Source organism: Quercus lobata, chromosome 9 (genome assembly GCF_001633185.2).
Source record: "Quercus lobata isolate SW786 chromosome 9, ValleyOak3.0 Primary Assembly, whole genome shotgun sequence".
NCBI lineage: Eukaryota > Viridiplantae > Streptophyta > Magnoliopsida > Fagales > Fagaceae > Quercus > Quercus lobata.
Genome location: NC_044912.1, coordinates 28,597,786 through 28,619,782, shown reverse-complemented (window position 1 = coordinate 28,619,782; position 21,997 = coordinate 28,597,786). Strand labels below are relative to the sequence as shown.

The 21,997-nt window shown below is 39.0% G+C and overlaps 1 pseudogene; it reads left to right on the top strand.

The window, feature by feature from the left end:
* Positions 1-3,746: 3,746 nt before the first annotated feature.
* LOC115961526 lies at positions 3,747-6,018 on the top strand (annotated as a pseudogene).
* The last annotated feature ends 15,979 nt before the right edge of the window (positions 6,019-21,997 follow it).

The following is a 21,997-nucleotide window of genomic DNA, read 5'->3' as shown; positions in this document are numbered from 1 at the left end:
AGTTATTGTTTTTTTGACTTAGAAAAATACCCATAATTTAATTAACTTAAAACTTAAAATTTGGGTTAAAAAAGTAAATTGACAAAGATATTAAATTCCTACTTCTACGTTTTCTGCTTCTAATAAACTCATACTTTTACATTGATTTAAATTTCTACTTCTACTCATTAACTCCTTACAAAATAGGTTTACTCTTTTGTTAGTTTTAAAACTCCTCCAATCTACAAAACTCACCACATGTATTCATTTTTTTTTTACTTCATCACGATCTATTTGTTTCTTCTGTCCCCTTTTTTTTTTTTTAAAATTTCATTACTCTAATCTCACGTTTTAATTTTTCCAAATCTCTTCTCCTTCATTAAAAAAAAGAAAAAGAAAAAAAAAAAGACTCCTACTATAAAACCAGTACTATAACTTCTATCTATCCTTATCATCCTAACATCCCCACTTAAAAGCAATTACTACTATGTAATTTCTCTCACTTTTATTTTTGTTTTTCACTTTTTCACTTACAATCTCCTTATTATCGCTAACCTCCACGTTTGTTAGTCAGTTTTATATTTATCTTATATTTGTGAAGGCCAAGTTTCATTATCATCAATCTTATGTTTCTTTTTCTCTTTAAATTTTTTTTTTTACAATTTGTACAATTTGTGCTTTTCAATGATTATTTTTTAAAATTAAGCCAAACTTTAGCAACTAATTGATGACTTCAATGGACTTGATGTTAGGGACACATTTTACGGGGTCTAGAATTGAGATTGGCAAATATGATCAAGACTCAAACAATTCTTTGAGCAAACAGATATCTTCCAAAATTCTTGGTAGTATTGATTTATGCATTTGTGGGGGAAATAATTTTTTCATCACAACCTTAGGTGGTTTTTTTTATTTTTTATTTTTATTGGAAAAAGTATAAATCCCAAATTATAATAAATGTAAATTATTAATTTTTACCTAAAAAATAAAAAAGCCTTTGAGGACAAATGTAAGAACGTGCTCAGAAGTTAGTTATTATTATCTGTATATATTAAGAGGATTCAGAAAGTTAGTTATTACTTTTTTTCCTGTCAAAAATACCCCTAAATTAATTAATCAACAACTTAAAAATGAGGTTAAAATAGTAAATTGGCAAATTATTAATTTGGGCCCTTAATCCTCTAGATGGGGTTAAAGTAATTTTCATGAAATGACAAACATAACCCTTCAATATATTTTACCTTATTTCACTTCTAAAATTTGAGAGAAGAAGGGTATATAAAATATTTCATACCCAGACACTAATTTGAATAACTCCACTCTTCACGTCTTGCAACTTTAGAAACTGCCCACTACCATCACTTTCAGGAAACTACAAAACTTGCAAACAGTTACTACCTCATCTATTCAATTTCTCTTCCTTATCCCTTGACAATAATATTTTGATTATTTTCCCTCCTCAACCCAAGCAAGAAATACTCATCCACAATCCTCATCTGCAATTAAATTTTTTTTTTTCAATGCCTTTTATTAACTTTTTCCACTTTCATGCATTATAGGTTATGTGCCTTTGTCACGTTTAAAGTAATATTTTGCTCTTGGGCTTTCTTTTATTTTTCTTATAAAATAATAAATAAGATCTTTTATTAATTATCATCTCTTTTTGACTTGCAGAGACATAGAAGTGTGCATAAAGTGTTGTTTATGATGGGTGAAACAAAGGTTCCTTAAACAAACACCGCGAGTTGAGGAAGTCCAGTAAGATTGCAAAGGAATAGATGATTTTGTTGGAGAAAGTTGGATGGTGAGGTTGAGATCCTTCTCTACTAAGACAATTTTTGTTTGAGAAGTACTTCATTCACTCATGTAGCGGAAGATATTCTAGAGAATGCATTAATTTTTCTCTCTTGGTCTCTGCACCCGGACAAACCAAAAGGTCCAGAACACATGATTTGTATAATACATAAATAAAAAACGCTAAAAGTAGTATTTTAATTGATGGTTTTTTCTTTTTCTTTTTTTGGGTTGAAATATTTTATTTGGCTGTTAGGTTGCCAACTATTTTTGGTTTTTGCTGAAGGTGGTTACTCAGCAAGGTCATCAGATGCCTATGATGATGAGCTTTATCACCTCACCCCTACACTTCAATCTTCGATGGGACTTTGAATCTGCACTTCACGATCTTCAATCAACAGGTTGGACTTCAAAAATTATGGAGATCATGCACCATTAGGAAATAGTTAGATCTTTAGATCATATGGTCTAGCACCATCTATCATCAAATACATTTATCCATAAGCCAAGAGATTCATTGTTGATCTGGAATGCAGAAGGGTTTTTTTTTTTTTTTTTTAATCTATCGTATATGGATGCTATACCTTCATTATCTTATTATGAGCAGATGAATTTTAATCAAATATATCAACAAATAGAGTGAAAGACGAACAATAGTAGATCAATAGTGCTATATTTATCTTGATTTTTTTTTTTTTTCTATTTATAAGCTATGGGAAAAATTATAGCATTATCTTCCTATTATCAAAATATTAATCACTGCATTAACAAAATTGCCAATTTTTTTTTATAATTACGAAATACTTGCCTTTGAGCATGTGCTCACGCGCGTGCTTAGAGACTCTTCTATTTTTTTGGTAAAGTTTAATAATTTACATCTGTAGGATTAAGGGCTCAAATTATATATTGAGATTACTACATTTTCAAATAAAAAAAAAAACCTAGGGGTGTGATGAGTGTCATGTGGGGACAAATAATTTTCCAATCACAATAATTTTTCATCACACCCTAACTTCTTTGTTTACCACACATTGTATATTACATTATATGTTTATGCGGAATAAGTGTATTTGACCATTTAAATTAATGTGACAATGGTGTTATTCTAATGTGGCTTCATTTGCCTCTTACAATTACACAACAGGTTTGTTGCAAATATTGCTGTGAAACAATTGGAAGGCTCAATAAAAGATTCGCCCAATCATAAACATTTTTTTTTCATACCCTATCATATATATATGGGTGGATGTAATTTTTTGTTTCTTTTTTTAATGAACAATCTTCTACAAATTCTAATTATAATTATAGTAATGTTTCAAAAATTGATCTATTAACAATCACTTTAGAAGCAACACAAAAAAATTGGATGATATTTATGGAAGACTAGCCTCTGAGCACGCGCGTGAGAGGCTCTTCTATTTTTTGAGTAAGAGTTAAATTAGGGCTCAAATTATATATTGGGATTACTACATTTTCCAATATAAAAAAAAAACCTAGGAGTGTGATGAGTATCGTGTGGAGAAATAATTTTCCAATCACACCCCTAGATTTTTTTGTGATGAAAAATTATTGTGATTGGAAAATTATTTCTCCCCACACGACATTCATCACACCCCTAGGTTTTTTTTTTTATTGGAAAATGTAGTAATCCCAATATATAATTTGAGCCCTAATTTAACTCTTACTCAAAAAATAGAAGAGCCTCTGAGCACGCGCGTGAGCGCGTGCTCAGAGGCTAGTTATTATTATTATTTTAAGTAGGAGAGAACCTAAGCTACAATTGCCAATGATATATCTTTGTCAGTGCTCATTTTTTACCAAGTGTTTTGGAACGCATCAATATCAAATCCAGAAACTCCGATATTTTGTTTTGGCTTTACCGCATCGATGTTCCTGTCAAAGAAGACTGCTCTTTTGTTCTGAACCATAAATACAACTTTGAAGTTTGAACACACACACACATTCTCTCTTGCTTCTGGCCACTATGTTGGAGCTTGGAAGAAGAGATGGCGGTTGGGCTAGCTATAACCAGTGAAAAAGGGCAATATAATGGCAAGATGACACCCTTTGTCGTCCTATCTTGAATGATTGCTGCCACGGGAGGAGTTATCTTTGGCTACGATATTGGAATTTCAGGTCCCTTCTTCCTAAGCGTTTAGATTCATCAAGATTAAAAATAAAATAAAATTCTTAGTTTTATTTTTCTCCTATATATGCAATGTTAGAGACCAATTGAGAAATACATACTAATCTGTACTTGTTGACGATGGTGTGCGTGTATATTGGTACTGAATTTTCAAGTACCTTTTAAAGTAGTCCAAGACACATCAGACTTTTGTTTTTACAAACATTAATGTACTCAATTAAGGATTTAATAGAATTCAATGTTTAAGCTTTCCATCTGCTTACCAGTTCATCTTCTGTTATAATTTGGCATCAATATGACTAACTAATATCTCCATCAATAAGCGATGTCATTAACTAATAAACCACCTACAAAATAAGTTTGAAACAGTTCCACTAACATATATGTAAGCAACTATGAAGGAGGAGTGACCTCTATGGAGCCATTTCTCAAAAAGTTCTTCCCAGAGGTGTACACTAAGATGAATGAAGACACCAATATTAGCAACTACTGCAAATTTGATAGCCAACTGGCAACTGCTGACCACCTTCACATCCTCACTCTATATCGCTAGCCTTGTTGCTTCCTTATTTGCCTCATCAGTCACTAGAGTTTTTGGGCGCAAGCCATCAATTCATTTAGGTGGTGCGGCATTCTTTGCTGGTTCAGCCCTTGGTGGTGCAGCTTTGAATGTGTACAAGCTTATATTTGGTCGCATTTTGCTTGGGATTGGTGTTGGTTTTGCCAACCAGGTATTAAAGTTAAATCTTTTTCCCCCTTTTGTGAAACCTCTTGAGTTCATCTCTGGAGCATTTACTAAATCTTCATTGAATGGCATCAGTAATATGATAGTAAGTTAACTTAATGTTTGTTTGACAAAAGGAATGTGGAAATTGAATTTGGAAGAAATTGTGATGGTTAAATGTACAGACATTAGACGCATACAAAAGCAGGACAAGACGTCGGTAATATGTTAGTTACCTTAATCTTAGAATTTTGTTTTGTTGCCGAAATGTAGTTCTCAATACTAGCACGTGTTTTTGCAGTCAGTCCGGCCCCCAGTCCCTTTGTATCTCTCAGAAAAAGCACCACCAAAGTACACAGGGGCAATTAACATTGGCTTTCAACTCTCTATTGTCATAGGTTTCCTATTGGCAAACCTCATCAACTTTGGTACTGAGAAGATTAAAAGTGGTTGGGGCTGGCGAATCTCCTTAGCTATGGCTGCTGCTCCAGCTTCAATCCTCACATTACGTTCTCTATTCCTTCCTGAGACACCCAACAGCCAAATCCAGAATGGCAAAGACTGCGAAAAGGCCAAGCTTATGCTGCAACGTGTCCGAGGCACCAATGATGTGCAAGCAGAATTAGATGATCTCATCAAAGCTAGTTCCATATCAAAAACCATTACACCCATTTAAGAATATCATACATAGAAAGTATAGGCCTCAACTGGTTATGGCTATACCAATTCCATTTTTCCAACAAGTAACTGGAATAAACGTCATCACCTTCTATGCACCAGTAATTTTTCGAACGATTAGTTAAGTGAAAGTGATTCACTTTTATCTGCGGTCGTGACTGGGGTTGTTGGTACTGTCTCAACCTTCATATCCATGCTTATAGTGTATAAACTTGGCCGAAGAGCTTTGTTTATGATTGGGGGCATCCAGATTTTCCTCTCACAAATTATGGTCGGACTTATAGCTGCTCAGCTTGGAGATCATGGTGGGATTAGCAAAGGGTATGCAAGTTTGATTATAATTTTTATTTGTACATATGTTACCGGGTTTGCATGGTCATGGGGGCCACTAGGATGGTTGGTTCCAAGTGAGATTTTTCCTTTGGAAATACGATCAGCAGGGCAAAGTATTACTGTAGCAGTGAGCTCTCTCTTCCTTTTTATCAGTGCTCAAACTTTTCTTACCATGCTTTACCATTTCAAGTCTGGTATTTCCTTCTTTTTTGGGGGATGGGTGATGGTGATGGCTGCATTTGTGTACTTCTTGTCGCCGGAGACTAAGAATATGCCCATTGAACAGATGACCAAAGGGTGGAGGGAGCAATGGTTTTGGAAGAGAATTGTTGGGGATGTGAGGATATTCCTGATGGTTGACTAATCAAGGCCAAATTTGCCTAATAGCACAATTTTAGCAAAAACGCATAATGACAAATTTATTTAGTTATGTAGAACATTTTTGGAACTCGATTTTGACAAACTCGAGTTCCAAGCAGCTCACAAGCGATGGAGCCCATATTGCTTGGAACTGAAATTTCAAAAATGTACCATATAACTAAATAACTTTGTTAGGATGATTTTTTTTCTAAAATTATGCTATTTGGCAAATTTGGTCACTAATCAAAGAACACGAACACATACGGTGTACCATGAAATTCTTGAAAATTTCCTCTAGTTTTCTGACTTGGTAGATAAATAATTTATATTAAGGACCCGACTAACTAATTTATATGGTAGTATACATCTTCAAGTTAAGTCTATTAGTTTGAGCCCCATGTTTTCCTACAATTTGGATTTGAAATAGCAGCTGCTAATTTCTTTCATTAGATGATAAGTAATACAATATTTTGATGGGGAAAAAGTTTTTCTTACCAAACTAACTTATGACCATTATCTTCCCACCCCCCCCCCCAAAAAAAAAAAAAAAAACTTATGACCATTATCTATAGAAGATAGCATCATAAGTTCAAAACCATCGAACTCGTCTCTTTATTTAAATCCCTAATGATTCTCACATATAGTTTTATTATTGCCATAATGATTCTCATTTAAGAACCTCTTCTCTTATTTCTTTTAGTCAGTAAGTATAGGTCTGTTGGTGTCGTTCATGTAAATGCACATGTGAGAAACTTACACGCATTGAACACTGTGTTTGATGAAAGTGCCATGCTAGAAGAAATTATGAACTTATGAATGCTTGTGTACCATAGTAGTAAAAACTTGGTGTGTTATAATCTTACCTGATCTTGATTGGTCATCTCCTTAATGTTGATATTTTTGTGAGCAACAAAAATGACTAAATCATCAAACTCGTCTGAATCGCTGAGGCACGCCAACTGTTCGACTAAATGCCTCACCGACTCATAATGGTTTTTAACTTGTTGGCTCCTTCTCTGCTTTTGGCTTTTGGTTTTTTTCTTCCCTACAATCTCTCAACTTCCCTTACGTGAAGTTTGCATTTCTGATCTTGACTTGTCTTAATTTTTTGTTTGCTGGTTTTTGGGTATCGTGCTGTGTTTCCTATTATCTGCCGTATGGATTTTCCTTGTTCTGTCTACCTTCGGCTTTTGCTTTTTTTTTTTTTTTTTGATTGGAAGTCTACAATGTCATTAAACTTGGGTAGAACCAAGAGAAATTACATCAGAGTTAACTTCAGATACAATAAAAGGGGGAGTATCCTCCACCCAAAAAATACAATCTTCAATTTCCTTAGCATGTCTAGCCATTAAATGAGCTGCTTTGTTACAGTCCCTTCGTGCAAAACGTGCCTTCCAGGACCTGAAATTTGGCAGCCATGTCTTAGTTCCCGAGATGAGTTGCTGGATTGATAAAGGGGCAGGTTGCTCTGTAGACAAAGCATGAATGACCACCTGTGAATCCCCTTCAATAATGACTTCTCTAAGTCCCAGCTCCCATGCAAAAATAACACCACACTCCGCTGCTTTGGCTTCAGCTTCTAATGCTCCTAAAGGAAAACGAATCCTCTTCGACAGAGCTCTCATGATCTCTCCTCTGTCATTCCGAACTATTATTCCCAATCCACAATGCCCTTCATCCTTAAACGTTGCTCCATCTATGTTTATCTTGTACCACCCGTGGGGTGGAGGCTTCCATCGCTCCTGCATAGATTCACGCCTTGGGACCGTGACGGCTGTTACTTGTCTGAACTCCTTCATGTACCTGTAAGTATTTGTGACTATAACCGTTGCTGTTTTAGAGGAACCACCATGCCTGACATCGTTTCTATTGTTCCAAATGCCCCATGCCGCTGCAATAAGGACTTCCAAGTCGGCATTTTGGAGTCGCTCTTCAAACAGCCAGAGTAAGTCACAGAAATCTTTTGGCTCCCAAGTGGTATTAGGTGGCTTGACACCTAGGATTGTCCATACTTCCATGGCCAGGCCACAGCCCTAGAAAACATGTCCCGGTGTCTCTGTTGCTTCGCACATGTCACATTCTACATCAACTTGCACGTGGCGGTCTCTGAGGCGAGTCTTGGTGGGAAGAATATTTTTGCTTGCCCGCCATGCAAAGTTTCTTAGTTTGCATGGGCATTTGAGGCTCCAAATGGTCTTCCAAAGGCCTGCCATTACAGTATTATCTGAGCTTTGGCCAATATCTTCGTTTTCTTGGAGTTGTTGAGCAACTCGGTATGCACTACGAACGGAGAACAAGCCATTTGCAGTGGCTGACCAAACTCGTCTGTCTTCAGTGGGGAATGAGCTGAGGGGGATGCCGAGGATAACCTCTGCCTCATGTGGGAGGAAAGTATTAAGCACAACATCTTCTCTCCAGGTGCACAAAGTCTGATCAATCAAGCTTGATACTTGGCTTCCCTCTTGGAGATTCTTCCTCGGACTAATAGGCTTGATGTGGGTAGGTGTTGGCAACCATTTGTCTTCCCATAATCTGATCTTGTTGCCATTGCCGACGCTCCATCTGGTACCTTCCACCACAACATTCTTGGCTGCCATTATGCTTCTCCATGCAAAGGAGGGGCGTTTCCCCAATTCAGCTTCAAGGAATGTGGAGTTCTCAAAATACTTGGCTTTGAAGACCTGGTGAAAGAGTGTGTCTTGGTTATGCATTAATCTCCACCCCTGTTTTGCAAGGAGAGCTAAGTTAAAGGCTTTTAAATCTTTGAATCCCATTCCTCCATCTGCCTTAGGCTTGCATAACTTATCCCATGTGATCCATGGGATTTTCCTCTCCTCCTTTTTTTGTCCCCACCAAAACCGGCTAATCATGGCTCCAAGCTCCTTACATAATGAGTCCGGAAGCTTAAAACAGCTCATGGAATATGTCGGAGTGGCTTGGGCCACTGCCTTTATAAGTGTTTCTCTACCAGCACTAAACAGTAACTTCCCCTTCCAACCGGCAATCTTCTTTCCCACTTGGTTAATTTTGTTAAAGGCTTTCTTTTTCCCTCTGCCAACTAATGACGGTAGTCCCAGATATTGCTCGTGCTGTTTAATGATTTGTGCTCCAAATAATTCTTTGATGGAGTCTTGGGTTTCTGTAGGCGTGTTTTTGCTGAAAAACAGGGATGTTTTGTCCCTATTCATCTTCTACCCTGATGCCATTTCATAATCCCGAAGAATTTTCCAAATGTTGGAGCACTCAGTCATGTTGGCTTTGCAAAAAACAAGGCTATCATCAGCAAATAGTAAGTGGGAGATCTGAAGGGCTCTCCGACACACCGAGACACCATTAATGCTTCCTCTGTTTTCTGCTTGCTTTAACAGGGCAGAGAGACCTTCCCCACATAATAAGAAAAGGTACGGCGATATGGGATCGCCTTGCCGAATACCACGTGTTGGCTGGATTAAGCCCTTAGGCTCACCATTCAAAAGCACAGAGTATGAGACACTTTTTATGCACATCATCATCAGTGATATCCAACGTTCATGGAAGCCCAATCTTGTCATGATCCTTTCTAAGCAAGGCCACTCAACGCGGTCGAAAGCCTTACTCATGTCTAGTTTGATTGCCATGAGGCCCTCCTTTCCTTTCCTTCGTTGGTTAATGCAATGCATTGTTTCAAATGTGACAAGAACGTTGTCGGTGATTAACCTGTCTGGTAGAAATGCACTCTGGGACATGTTAATGATTTGGGGCAGGATCTTCTTAAGCCGGTTAGCCAATACCTTAGAAACGATCCTAGAAAGCACATTAGTAAGACTTATAGGGCGGTAATCTGTGACTTTTTGAGGATTGTTTCGTTTTGGAATAAGGCATATATGGGTGGCATTGAAGTCAGGGGGCATAATTCCAGAATTTAAAATATTAAGAACACATTCAATGACATTAGGACCAACAATATTCCAGAACTTTTGATAAAATATGGGTGGCATACCGTCGGGGCCTGGAGACTTAAGTGGGTGCATTTGTTGGAGCGCAGTCCAGACTTCGTCGGGGTGGAATTCCTTGGTCAAACTAGCATTCATCTCCGGTGTCACTTTGGGTTCTATAGCATGCACCACAGCATCAAAGCCAGAAGGCATGTCTGATTGGTAAATGCTTTGGTAGTACTCCAGGACAATTCTTTCAATATCCTCATCACTCTCCATCCAGTTCCCTTGTTCATCTTGTAGTCCTACGATGGTATTTTTCTGTCTCCGTTGGCTGGCTGTGGAATGGAAGAATTTGGTGTTGCGATCACCCCATTGCATCCATAAAGCTCTGGATCTTTGCCACCACATGTCATTCTCCCTATCTAGCAATTCATTAATCTCCTTGCGGAGGAGCGCAATATCCTTTGCAAAGTCATGCAGAGTGTTTAGAGATTCAAGGTGTTGGAGTTGTTCCTGTTTCTTCTGAAGTTGCTTATTAACATGACCAAAAACATTCGTGTTCCACCAACGAAGCTGATTTTGACAGTTTTTGATTCGGTCCTGCGTTGTTAGATCTCCAGAAGGGTTGGTGGCGTCCCAAGCTAGTTCAACAACCTCTCTACACCCTGGGTCTCTAAGCCACATGGACTCAAAGCGAAACCGAGGCTTCTTTCTATGTCGGGGCTGCTCAGTTTTCAAGTGTAGGACGAGGGCACAGTGATCAGAGGCAGCCATGGACTTGTGGTATACCCTTGCACCCTGAAAAAGACTCATCCACTCTGCGTTAGCCACCATTCTATCAAGACGTATAAGAGTTCTTTGTGAGCCAAACCTGCCATTACACCACGTGTAGTTTGAGCCGCTGAAACCCAAGTCTTAGAGATTACATGCATCAAGAACGTTCTGAAAGGCCATCATTTGATCCACATTTCGTTCGGCCTACCCACATTTTTCTTCAGGGTGAGTTATTTCATTGAAGTCTCCGAATACTAACCAGGGAAGGCTTAGTTGTGAGTGGAGGCGTTCTAGTAGCTTCCAAGACATGTGCCTCTTCTGTGTATCTGGGTGGCCATAGAATCCAGTAGCTCTCCATCGCATGTTTGACGTGGTATCAGTGACGACCACATCAATATGTGAGTTTGAGTATTTTTGTGTCCAGACATTAGTGCCTTCCTTCCAAAGCAGAGCAAGACCTCCGCTTTTTCCATCGCTCGGAACAATGATTCCCTGCGTGTAATCAAGTTGAGTTTGAAGTCTAGCCACGACAGGAACCTTGGCTTTTGTCTCCACGAGGAAGATCAAAAGAGGAGCTTCTGCCCTGACCAGTTTGGTGAGGGCTTGAACTAACCGAGGGATCCTAAGCCCTTGGCAGTTCCAAGATATGATATTCATTGAGCTGGGCGGGGCTGCATTGCAGCCTCCGCCAAACCACCATCCATGTTGAAATGTTTTTCTTCATTCTGTGCCACCACCTACTTACCTTTCTTACGTTTTGTTGTTATGGATTTTGGATCCAACTCTTGGAGTGGAGTTGGGCCTGCTCTTTTTTTATCCTTAATGATGATTGGAGTTTTCTCTGGGCTTTTATTTTCACTGGGCCTTGTAATACGCTTCCAATATCTAGTTGTTGACCCAGGAGGTTCATTAATCCAGCCCAAGTTGGTGTCATAAATCATGGCCGTGGGCCCATCATCTTGAGTCCAAAGATTGTGTTGACTTTTTTCTATCTCTATGACTTTGGGCAGCATCTCATTGTCTTTTACCACAACATCTTTTTTCTTTGCACTTGTCTCTGTCCGCCGCTGTGCTTCTTCCTTTACAAGACCCTCTGTGTCACCTAGGTCTGAGGAAAGGGGCTTCCCAAGGTTGACAGTATCCTTTTTAAGGTTAGAAGAGATGACATAGCTCTCTAGCACGTCAGGTTCACTGCTCAATGCCTGCTTTTCCGCTTGTCTTGGTTCCACCTGATCGGTCAGAGGCTTTAGAGGTGTCACTGTCACGTCAATTTCGGCTTTCTCACCTACCACACGAGTCACGTGTGTGCCGTGGACTCCATCTCTCACGTGTGAGTATTCCTTCCTTTCCTGTGACCTGTGGGTTTGCCTGAGTTCCGACGAGGAGTGATCGGAGGCGTTGCTGTGATGGTGTTCCGGGTTGTTGAATGCTCGCTTGCCCGGTTCACCTCTGAGCCATGCCCCATATTGGTACGCACCTTCACTTTCACTTCCTTTCGGTGAGACACCTTCCTTGCATTCCTTTTCTCCATGGCCAAGCTTACTGCAGATGTAGCAAAAATTGGGTAATCTCTCATATTTGAAGAAAACCCATCGGTGGTCGTTATCTCCAAATGTGATCTTTTTTCCTCTGACAAGCTTTTTTGTTACGTTTATCTTGATTCTGACTCGCAGGCATCGTCCCCATTGAACTCCTTTTTCTGGTACATCAACGTCCATGACTTCGCCCAGGTTACATCCTATACGCCACCCTATTTCTCTAGTTCTACTTTTGAGGGGGAGGTTGAAAATCTGGACCCAGAAAGGAGACCAGATGAGGTTGATGTCTTTCGGCACCGCATTGCCATCGAAGTCTTGGAGCAGAACCAGATTCTTTTCGTAGCTCCAAGGGGACATGTCGAGCACTTTTTGCTTGTCTCTCTTGTCTCCGAACTCAACCAGGAATAGGTCTTCCTCTACGTCTGAGATTAGGACTCCTTTATTCGGTTTCCATATCATTCTCATCGTCTTCCTCAGTGCTTCGATGTTGATGCTTCGTTGGGTGAGGATTTGCATGAGAAGACAGTTTTTTCCCAGTTCTTGAGCAGCATGTGTACTATCATTCCCAAGGGATATTCCCTCATCCTCTTCTTCAGTAATGGTTAGTTTTTTCCATATCTCTTCTAACTCGTCAGCCATATTTGAGAATTGAGAGGGTACTGTGGGGCTCAAGAGCGGCAGAAGCAGGTTGTAGTCTTACAAGGTAGGGAAGCTAAAGAAGGAAGACGAAAAAACAGAGAGTCTCACGGGGGAGACTACCAACTACTTGCAAGAAGCAAGACCTGACTTGCTTCCACGTTCAGAGAACGAATGTAATATGATTAAATATTTTAAAAATATATAGTTGAAAATCGAAGCACTTTGGTCACAACTGAATTTGTGTACTTCTCTATGGGAAAAAGTTGCATCTACCTCTTTTGGGGAAGAAGCCTGATACTATGAAGGATGAAGAATAAAACCTTCTTGATAAACAGAAATTGGGAGTTATTCGATTAATTTTATTAAGATCAGTTACGCACAATGTTGTGAAAGAAAAGACCAGCAGTGGTATTAGAGCTTAGTTGATTTAGTGGATGACTCTTTGTGTGAATTAAGATGGAAGAGAATGGATTGCTTTGATTAAGGTGGAGCTATTACAAGAGGAAAAGAGGACTACTTAATTAAGGTATGAGCTATCCCAAGAGGAAAGAAGATAGTTAAGGACAATTGATAGAATTTGAGTCAATGTGGATATTGTTGAGAAATTACCTTAAATTCCAATTCCGACTTGGAAAGTCAATTAGGTTTCCTAGTTAAAAAAGAAAAAATTAATTTGGGTTTCTTTGTTATAGTAGGAAAGACTATTCCTTAGTGTGGAAGGAAGTATATTCCTTGTCAAAAAGGTAATGTATTTCTAGTCTAAGAGAAAATAACCAAAGAGTCTTATAAATTGACAATGCTACAAAGAATTTGATGGTTTTGGCTTTCGCTTTGGCCCAACGGTCCTTCCTATGGGAAGAGGAAAATAGAGCGTGAAATAAAGAGAGAAAAAATGGATTTTTGCTTGGGAGGAAGGTAAGAAGAAGGAGAGAGTAAGGTACTATCGCTTTCAAGAAGACATAAAGAGAGTATGTGCAAGAGTAAAGAAAGAGGAAGCTGCACAAGAAAGAAAAAGAATAGAGAGCAGCCAAGAGGGAGCCGCTTAGAGAAAAAGAAAACAGCTAAGAGAGAGCTATGCATGGAGAAGAAAATAAAAATGAGAGAAAAAAGTGTTGTCACCTTTGAAAAAGATAATTAGTGTGTGTGAGAGCAAAAAAAAAATAAGAGAGATTTTTTTTAGTCATGAGACATACACAAGAATTATTGTAATTGATTTGATAATAATGAAGTTATTCAGAGTTTGTCTCATGGTTTTTTCCCTTCAAAGAGAAAAAATTTCCCCCGTAAATATTTGTATTCTTGTGTGTGATTGTTATTTTAGATTGCTAATATTATTGATAATATTATCTGGGATTTAACAAATACAGTCATTTACTATCATCCCCATTGACTCCAAACAGGGGACCCATTCATGAACACCACCTACTCCCAATATACCCATGAAGATAAAGTACTTTACCACTAGATTTACCACTTCAGGTCTGTTAAAGTTAATTATTATTATTATTATTAGCAATGTGATGGGTTATATCATATTGTGTATGCTAGAATGGATGCGGAAGAGGAAGCATAGAATAGGAACACAGAGAACATGAGAGTTACGTGGTTCAGCCTTGACGGTCTATATCAACGGAGGAATCCCTTGAGGGCTACATCTTTATTGTATAAGAGTGTAGTACAATAACTTATGTTACAATGAACCTTAACATGAGTATATATAGGCGACTAAACCCTAGACTACTATTACAAGTAGGACTGGGCTTGGGCCTATTACATTGGGCTAATATGTCTAATATATATCTCTAACACCCTCCCTCAAACTCAAGGTGGAAGCTTGATGAAGGTTTGAGGTTGGATAAGTATGAGAAGATCACTTGGAGATGCCATGAATAATGCCTTTGAAGAAGCCACAATGAAGAATATGCCAATTGGCCAATTTTGGAGTTTCAAATGAAGAAACGGGGTCCAAAATTGGAATCTACACGAAAAACTGAGCAAGATAGGCCCTTTCGAAAATTTTAACTTTTGGTTAAAGGTCAACGCAAAAGTCAAAGTTAACAGATCCTAGTCAAGTCAATAGTCAGTGCTCACGAGTCAGATTCGGGTGGTCCAGGTCGGGTCGGCCAAGTCAATGGTCAGTTAGGTGACGTGGTGTTGACGAGGTGACACTGTTGACGTCATCATGCCACATCAGCAGCAGTTCTTCAATGCGTGGAAGGCACGTGACAGTGTTATTGGCGCGTGGTGGCGAGATAGATACCCGGGCGGCACGGGTAGGCGCGTGTGAGTTCATATGATCACCAGATTCTCAGGTCAAGTAGATCAAGGGACAACAAGGCCGTATTGGCGGCGCATGTGGCTGAGATCCAAGCTGGGAGTTAAGAACCTTTGGCGATGCATGTGAGAGTTCTAGGAGCCATTGTTCACATGTGGTGGCGCGTGTGGCTGCCATTGGAGGTCAGGTGCCCGAGTTTTGTTCACGATATACCGTGCAGCACTTCTGTCTTGTTGGTTTCATCAAGCGAAGGCTTGATGTGCACAGATCTGATAGGGAAGGGCACTGATTGCTTGGGCTTGAGGATCTGGACACAACAGTAAGCCATAGCGGCTGCGAGATGCCGTGGAGTCTAGATCCAGCAGATAAGCATGTGTGGCTTCCGATGGTGGTGTGCACGTGAGAGTCTTCTTTGCTTGCTAGAGATGTTTTGTTTGATGCCAAGAACGAAATTTAGCTCTGATACCATGTTAAAATTAATTATTATTATTAGCAATGTGATGGGTTATATCATGTTGTGTATGCTAGAGTGGATGCGGAAAAGGAAACATAGAATAGGAACACCGAGAATATGAGGGTTATGTGGTTCAGCCTTGACGGCCTACATCCACGGAGGAATCCCTTAAGGGCTACATCTTTATTGTATATGAGTGTAGTAAAATAACATGTGTTACAATGAACCCTAACATGAGTATATATAGGCGACTAAACCCTAAACTACTAGTACAAGTAAGACTGGGCTTGGGCCTATTACATTGGTCTAATATGTCTAATATATATCTCTAACAAGGTCAAGCATGGTTTTGCACCACTTGTTTGCCAAGCGACATTGTTATCGAAGTCGACGACGTGACTTTTCATCTCCACAACATTTCTTTTTCCATCAATCCCTGGATTTTTTTTTCCCTCTTCTATACAATATAACATTCTCTCATTTTCTTTTTTGATATTTCAGTTTCCTTTGATGTCCAAGAGTCGAAAGCTTCATGACCTTACAACAGAGCAAGAAACTAACACTAGTACTATACAACCACGAAAAAAGGAAGAGGAACAAGAAAACAGTGACGACTACGAAATTGAGGAAATACAATGTTACATAACATTATCGGAATTTCTAGGTGGTTCGGAGAAGTTTGAGACTCTGTGAAGTTCCCTAATGTGCAAGGAATTTTCCGATTCGTTGTTGATCAAAAAGTTAGGTTTTAATTTTTACAGAAGCTAGCTTTTAGATTTTTCTTTTCTCTTGATTTTTTAGTTTTTTATGTTTTAAGAGGAAAGAGACATAAAAGAGTAGCAAAAAAAAAAATACAAATTTACTTCTATTTTTAACAAAGGTGGGTAAGGAGAGATAAACAAATCTTACATTTGGTGGATAAAATGTCAATTTTTAAAACATTTTTTGAGCAAATCACATATGGAAAAAATGTAATTTCCCCAAAATACAATGATTCATCAACCTAAAGTAAAGCTACATAAAAGAATAAATAATATATATATATATATATATATATATATATATATGTAGAGAGAGAGAGAGAAAGAGTGAGTGAGATCCTTTTTTGGGAGAGAAATAGAAAACAAAATGAGAAGAAGAAGCATCAAATTAAAATATATAGTCATGAGTGAAACACCAAATTATCCAAGTCATTTTATATAATAGAACAATATTATATTCTTGTAAACTATATATATTTTCTCACCCTAGTTTCTCTCTAAGTCACTAGAGTGTAGAATTCTCATTATCTTCCCCGGAATGATAAACCCTCCCCTCTATTAATTCTCCATAGCAGTAGGGTTCCCTTTGACCTCTGTCTCCTATATGCGTGGTCTATTCTCTCCTCTCCCTACCCTTTCAATACCACCTAAACACCATGGAAGAAATTTTATACGACTGGAAAAAATTATCGTTGACAGATGAGGAAGATGTCAAGCTTAGTCTTTCAAGATCTAAAAATCTATGAAGTAAGGAGTACGTGTTGGTTGCCAAATTCCTAACAAAAAGAGCTCTTAACGTGGAAGCAATTGGTCGTACGTTCAAACCCCTTTGGAGAGCCAAATAGGATTTCAAAATTCACGAAGCGGGAGATCATGTTCTCCTATTCGTTTTTTGAACTTGAAGCAGACACAGAAGAGGTTCTTGCCGAACCCTAGACTTTCGACAAACACACAGTCCTCCTTCAAAGGTTTGATGGTTCAATGCTGCCGAGGTACCTGAGGTTCACAAAAGCGAAATTTTAGGTGCAAATATACGGTCTGCCGATACATATGCTGGATATAGAGACGATAATCGAACTAGGAGAAACTCTCGGCCAAGTAATACCATGTGAAAATCCTAATGACCTGGTGGGGGGTGATTTTTTACATGTTCATGTGGAGATTGATGTCTCCAAACCTCTCTGTCGTGGGCGAAGAGTTGCACTGGACGAAAATGAAGAGATTTGGATATCATTTAAGTATGAAAAATTATCAAATTTTTGTTATTGGTGTGGTCTCATTTCACATGATGGGAAGGATTGCAACATCGGGTTAGCAAGGAAAGACACAAGAAACACTGAAACTCACTAGTACGGACCATGGCTGAGAGCAATGTCATTCAATCCAGGGAAAATCCCGTTCACAGTGGTTTCCGGTATGGGCGATGGCTTGGGAGGAGTCTCAAAACCATCAAAAACACCAACTGAAATGGCGGTCCGATCAACGGTAACAAACGGCGGCGAGAAGGACGGGACTAATCAAATGCAAGCTTCAAATATAGAAACTGTTGAAACAGAGGAGCAAATCACGCCAGAATCCCAGAACAATAGCACCGTATTTAATGAGGTAATTTCTTCAAACCATAATTTATCCACTTGCCATATTGATACTGCTAATTTTGATGTGCAAATTCAGGAAATAAACATTGCCCTTGGAAAATATGATAACTGTGAAAGTTACGTGGCCCCCAATTTAACTGATACGTCACTCAATTCAGCAAATAATGCAGCCATGATAGTACCTTCCCAGCCAGTTCATATCTTAATTACTTAGGAACACGTTCCCCACGTGGCAGAGACCTCATTCAGTCCAGCAAAGAGAACCCTGCGCACATGGAAAAAAATAGCACGTGAGAGCACTATGGAGACTGAAACTTCTCAAGGACCTACAGCCACAAAAAGAAACAGAGAAGAGGATTAGGAAATACTTCCCAAGTTACTTACAAAGAAGCTACAGGTTTCAATGGAAGTGAGTCAACAAAACACAATGGCAAAGGCTGCTCAGCAGCCCCGCCAAGCATAATAAGTCTCTTAGTATGGAATTGTCGTGGGCTTGGGAACCTGCGTACAGGGAAAGAGCTTAAAGTACTAATTCGGGATAAAGATCCCTTTGTCGTGTTTTTAGCCGAAACATGGGCAGATGAAGCTAGGCTAAAAGAAATTCAAAGAAATATCAAGTTTGATAACCTGTTCTACATGGAAAGAAATCATAGAGGGGATGGGGGTTTCACTCTATACTGGAAGAACTCCATTAATGTCCATGTAGACTCTTTTTCCAAGTATCACATAGACTCTATAATCAATAAAGGCAATGATGAAGCTTGGAGATTCACAGGTTTCTATGGAGAGTCGGCAACACACAAGAGAATTGAAGCATGGAACAAACTTCGGTTACTTAACACAAAACACAATCTCCCTTGGCTTTGTGCTGGAGACTTTAATAAAATCACAAGACACTCAGAAAAATTGGAAGGCAATAACAAGAGCCTAGCTCAAATGCAACTTTTTAGGGATGTCATAGACGAGTGTGGTTTCCTTGACCTCGGATATGTGGGAGATCAATTCACATGAAGAAAGCATTTTGCTGATGGTCACTCACTGTGGGAGATATTAGACCAAGGGTTGGCCAACCATGACTGGTTCATGAAATTTTCGGGTTCCAAAATTCATCATTTGCATTCAGACTCTTCTGATCACTCGCTGCTGTGGATCACCTTGGATGGATTGGATATCCCTTCTTTCTCTAAACCATTCAGGTTTGAAGAAATATGGCTCTCGGATCGTGGATGCTCGGATATTGTTGAAGTGGTGTGGTTATCAAAGGAAGATGGAGAGGTTCAGGATCATGTCATTCGTAAAATAGACAAATGTGGTAAAGAATTAAGAGCATGGAACCAGAATTGTTTTGGCAATGTTAGAATGGTGTTAAGTTGAAAGAGAAAGGAGCTAAAAGAGGCTGAAAAAGTAGCCATAAGATCTGGAAATAATCAACAGGTCAGAGAATTGGAAAAGGAAATAACCGAGTTGGTTGATAAGGAAAATAGACTATGGTTTCAAAGATCTAAAATCATGTGGGCAAAATTTGGAGACAAAAACTCAAAGTTTTTTCACAGCCAAGCTTCACAAAGGAAGAGGAAAAATCTAATTCAAAAGCTGAGAGACTCCAATGGCCATATGATTGAGGATAATGAAGGGATAGCTGAATGTCTAGTGCAATACTATCAGAACCTCCTGAGTTTAGAAAACTAGCAATTTTGTGCATCAGCTACAGATTCAATTCAGACAGTGATTACTGAGGAGATGAACTCCAAACTGTCTTTTGAGTTCACTCATTTGGAGGTAAAGCAAGCCATTAACCAAATGGCCCCACTAAAGGCCCCCGGGCCAGACGGTATGCCTCCGCTCTTTTATCAACACTATTGGAATTTAATTGGTAATGACATATCTAATACTGTGTTGCATTATCTTAATTCTGCCACACTTCCTGAACACCTCAATCACACTTTTGTTACACTTATCCCTAAAAAGAAAAATCCTGAATGTGCATCTGAATTTAGACCTATAAGTTTGTGCAATGTTTTGTATAAAATTTTCTCTAAATTTCTAGCAAATAGACTTAAGAAAATTTTGCCTAATATCATCACTGAGAACCAAAGTGCTTTCACTAAAAGTCGCCTTATTTCTGACAATATTCTGGTAGCTTTTGAGTCTTTACACAACATGTAGAGACACAGAGGGAAGGATGGATACATGGCCATCAAGTTGGATATGAGCAAAACATATGACAGAGTAGAGTGGGCTTATTTACATTCAGTCATGGAAAAAATGGGGTTCACAAATCACTAGATCAGTTTCATGATGCTATGTGTCAAGACGGTGACCTATTCAATATTGGTGAATGGGGAACCCAAAGGTATGATCAAACCAATAAGAGGCATCAGACAAGCCGATCCCTCTCTACCTTTCTTTTCTTACTTTGCACTGAAGGTCTCACTGGGCTTCTCAACAGAGCAGCTCACCAAGGACACATAAAAGGATACTCTCTTTGTAGAAATAGCCCTCGTCTAACACACCTTTTGTTTGCAGATGATAGCTTACTATTTTGCAGGTTCACCATTGAGGAGTGCCATCGAGTCTTAGACATTCTGGATGTGTATGGGAAATGCTTAGGCCAGCAAATTAGCCAAAGCAAGACGACAATCTTCTTTAGTAAATCTACGAAGGTTGAATTTAGAAACCAAATTAAGCTGGCCTTGGGAGTCCTAGAAATTATTTAGTATGAAAAGTACTTAGGGTTACCTTCTTTGGTGGGTAGAAACAAAAAAGTAAGCTTCAATTACATAAAGGAATGTGTATGGAAAAAATTACAAGGGTGGAAGGAAAAACTCCTTTCGCAAGTTGAAAGGGAGATTTTAATCAAAGCAGTTGTTCAGGCTATTCCAACCTACACCATGAGCTACTTCAAACTCCCAATAAGGCTTTGTTCTGAAATCGAGCCTAATAAGAAGGTTTTGGTGGGGGCAGAAAGGTGAACGGAGGAAAGTTCACTGGGTTAAATGGGACACTCTTTGTCTTCCAAAAAATGAAGGTGGTATGGGTTTCAAGGATCTAGCCAATTTCAATGATGCTCTTTTAGCTAAGCAAGCATGGAGATTACTTCATAATAAGGATTCTCTTTTTTATAGAGTTTTCAAAATGAAATTCTTTCCAAACTGTAGCATATGGGAAGCTCAAGACAATGACTCTAGTTCACATGCTTGGCATAGCATTCTTAAAGGAAGGGACGTCCTAATTAAGGATGCAAGATGAAGGGTTGGGTTTGAAGAGGCCATTAGTATTTGGAATGACGCATGGTTACCATCACAAGAGCACCCACGGATTCTTTCAGATATTGTACCAGGGTTTGAAGATGGTAAAGTTTCTGATCTCATCAATCTGAGTACAAGAACATGGGATGCACATTTAGTACATGGTTTGTTTTCACCTGAAGAAGTTGCAATGGTCCTCAGCATTCCATTGAGCCGTACCCCAATGGAGGACAAAATCATTTGGCCCTTCACCCCCTCAGGTAATTATAAGGTAAATTTGGGTTCAAAGTTCTTAGCCAAACTAAACTCTTTGTTTGCTCCTGCAGGTAATCCACAACAACAAAATGAGATTTGGAAGCGGATTTGGGGGCTCAATGTTCCTAGCAAGGTGTAGAATTTCTTGTGGAGAGCTTGTAAAGAAGCCATACCAGCCAAACATAATCTATTGAAAAGGAAGATTTTAAATGAGGACAGATATGAACAATGTAGGGTGGAGTCCGAAATAGCCACCCATGCACTTTGGACTTGTCCTATGTTGAACGAAATCTGGGAGAGCATTTCGGGCTTTGAAGACCAAAGTCAACTCAGCGCTTCAAACCTCAAGGACCTGATCAACTTGATTCATGAGAAAAGGAAGAACGTGGACCTCCTGGCTATGGTGAAGTGGACAATATGACACTGGTGAAATCAACTCCACCTAAGCTCTAATGTCTACCCCAAAACCCAGGTCCTTCAGCTAGCTACGTTGGCCTTTGCAACGTTCCAACAATGCCAGCAAT